This window comes from Gossypium hirsutum, chromosome A04 (genome assembly GCF_007990345.1).
Source record: "Gossypium hirsutum isolate 1008001.06 chromosome A04, Gossypium_hirsutum_v2.1, whole genome shotgun sequence".
Classification (NCBI taxonomy): domain Eukaryota; kingdom Viridiplantae; phylum Streptophyta; class Magnoliopsida; order Malvales; family Malvaceae; genus Gossypium; species Gossypium hirsutum.
In genome coordinates this window covers 70,719,406-70,722,729 of record NC_053427.1, presented here as the reverse complement: position 1 = coordinate 70,722,729, position 3,324 = coordinate 70,719,406, and the positions used below count along the sequence as shown (strand labels likewise).

General features: G+C 36.3%; 1 non-coding gene across 1 annotated transcript; it reads right to left on the bottom strand.

Moving 5' to 3' along the window:
• Nucleotides 1–2,654: 2,654 nt before the first annotated feature.
• Nucleotides 2,655–2,761, bottom strand: LOC121228746 (small nucleolar RNA R71). Its single transcript, XR_005926321.1, has one exon. It is a non-coding gene; the product is annotated as a small nucleolar RNA R71 (small nucleolar RNA).
• Nucleotides 2,762–3,324: the final 563 nt, after the last annotated feature.

The following is a 3,324-nucleotide window of genomic DNA, read 5'->3' as shown; positions in this document are numbered from 1 at the left end:
GGTCTAACAAGGTCTAGCTTGGTCTTTCCTCGAGTTCCTTATCCCATGAATCCTGCAAACATAGGCCAAAACTTCTTTAAGTTTAAATGAACTTAGTGAGTTTCTTTGCTACTACTAGCATTGCTGGAAAATTCTCGATTTGAAAATAGTTTTCTTGCATAAAGGAAAATTAAAATTTGAAAATTGACCCGATTTATTATATTGATAGCAATAAACCTTAACTGAATCTGTACCTGTATTTTTGGCTTAGTAGACGTTTATTGTTCTCAACTTTCAACCAAATAATCTTCTTTCCTAATCTCGTACCACGAATTATTTCGGGTGTGGGCTCGAAATAATTAAACCGAAACACAAAACTAGGAAAAGTTTTTTTCTCCTTTTGGGGTGAAAATGAAAATTCTCTCTTTTTAATAGAAACCGGTAGAATTGTTATTTCAAAAAAATATATGTAATAGTTGAGAATAAATTCTCTTTATTTTTCAACAAAATAACAATATCTGAAATTTGTGTGTTCATAGTTCTACTAGTGCCATCTATTTATAGGAAGAGACGGCAGAATCTTTGTTAAGTTGTAGTGGTTTATTTCAAATAGAAAAAGCAAAATCTTACTTAGAATAGGAATAGGGTGCATGACACACCCTAGTATTCCTGATAAACCATAATTTATATATATTTTTACCTCATGCTTAGCATATTTTTGGATGAATTATCCTTAAATTTGGTGAATTCGATGCTCCTAATCCTTTAATTTCATGTTTTATATTTAGGAGAGCATAAGAGAGTAAAAAGAGCAAAAAACGGGCCAAAAACGGAGAAAATGGGTCAACATGGGAAATAAACACGGCCTAGACTTCCTCACACGGGTAGTTCACACGCCCATGTCCATTCAATAGACTCGAACATGGTTTGAAGCAATCACACATGGGCGTGTCACACGGGCATGTCCCTATCGAGCCCAAGTCTAGTCCTATTCAGAAAAGGCCACTCTGGAGGGTTTAGAATCATTCTAAAGCCTAAATAAACACCCCAGGAGGTACCAAAAAGGGACACACTATGTTGGAGGCAAGGAATTACTCGAAGAAAGCTGATTGATCCATCTCAGAAGCCGGATTCACCTTCAAGACTGAAGATCTCCCTTCAATTCCCTTAAAGAGTTCTTGGGTTTTCTTTATGTTTTGTTATCATTATTCTTTTGAGATCTCCCTAAATACCTAAGGGGAATGAAACCTAAGACGGATCTTGTTATTATTATTTGAATTGTATGATAAATATTTGACTTCTTAAACTTTAATATTCTAGGATATTGATTCAAGTATTGATGTACTTATTCAGAGGAGCAAAAGTCCCTATCTAAGAGTAGATCTAACATAATTAAGTTGAGTTGATTACGCCTAGAGATAGGGTGACAATATATTGTCGAATTAGGGTGAAACCTAATAAGGGAATCCATAGATGGAGTTAATGCAACACTAGGGAGTTAACTAGAAAGAGATTTCAATTAATCAACCTAGGGTTAGACATTGTTAGTCTCGAGAGAGATAATAATATAAATTAGGGATTTCTATGGATCAAGTCAAGTGAATAAATCGTTTGATTCAGAGTCAATAACAAGTGAAGTCTAGGTGGATTTTTGCTTTAGGTATTGTCCAAATCATTCAGTTTTCCCAAAAGTTATTTCCCCAATTTACTTCCTGTGCTTTCTTAGTTTAGTAATTAGTTTATATAAAACAAAACCCTTTATTTTCAGGCTAGATAATAAAAAGAAAGTTAATACTAGTACTTTTAGTTCCTTTGGGTTCGACATCCTGGTCTTGCCATAAGCTATACTACTGTTCGATAAGGTGCGCTTGCCTTTGTCGTGATAATAGTTAGTTTTGGAGAACAGATATTCATAAATTATAAAACTTATCACGATTTACATCACATCAAGTTTTTGGCGCCGTTGCCGAGGAACTAAGATATTAGGAACACTCAATTTTTATTACTTTAGCCATTTTACTTTTATTGCAATTTAAATTTTTATTTACTTTTCTAATTTTTTGTTTATTCGCTTCTGGCAGGTTTTTATAGTGTATGACTAGAGGAAACCTGTCAGGACCATTACTTTTTGATAGTGAGATCGATCGAACAGGTCGTAAAAACTGAAGAGAAATAAGGCGAAGCCTAAGATACACAGAGGAAGAGCAATATGACGATATTTCAACCACAACCGAGGAGTTGGCTGAAAATTAGGAAAGCCTGCTACCTCCTGTGATAGCTGCTGATCCAGTAAATTAGAATCCTGCTCCACGCACTATGTATGATTATGCTAAACCTACTTTAACAGGAACTGAGTCAAGTATAGTTAGGCCTACTGTTGCTGCAAATAATTTTGAACTGAAACCTAACACAATTCAAATGATCCAACAGTTTGTTCAGCTTGACGGTTTGCAGGACGAAGACCCAAACGCTGATTTGGCAAATTTCCTAGAGTTTTGCGATACTTTTAAAATAAATGGCATTTTTATGATGCCATTCGCCTTCAGTTGTTTCCCTTTTCATCGAGGAACAAAGCTAAGCAGTGGTTGAACTCGTTACCATGAGGGTCAATCACTATTTGGGAACAAATGACTGAAATTTTTTTACTTAAATATTTTCCACCGGCTGAAACAACTAAATTGAGGAACGATATCTCTTCTTTTGTACAGATGGATCTAGAGACACTCTCTAGTGCATGGGAGAGATACAAAGACCTATTGAGAAGGTGCCCTTACCATGGGTTACCTTTATGGTTGCAGGTTCAAATGTTTTACAACGGCTTGAAGCCCTCAACAAGGCAACTTATCGATGCAGCTACTGGTGGGACTATCAATAACAAAACAATTGAAGTGGCTTACGAATTTATTGAAGAGATGTAACTGAATAACTATCAGTGGCAAGTCATGAGAACAAAGCCGACGAAAGCAGCCGGTGTTTTCAACCTCGATGTGGTTACTATGCTATCTAACCAGGTAGAACTCTTAAATAAAAAGATTGACGGATTGTGTGGTTCTACTCAAGTACATCTAGTGATGAGGTGTGATTCAAATGGAGGAGAAGCATATACAGAATATCAACCCTTCACCCCTAGCACCGAGGAGGAACAAGTTCAATATATAGGTAATAGTAATTCTACATCTCAAAATAACCCATATAGTAACACATATAATGCAGGTTGGAGGAACCATCCCAACTTCTCGTAGGGTGGTCAAGGGAATCAAAGGCCACAACATCTTCCGGGTTTTCAACAACCACCTTACCAACAGGAAAAGAAGCCGAGCCTTGAGGAGATGCTAACAAAGTTTA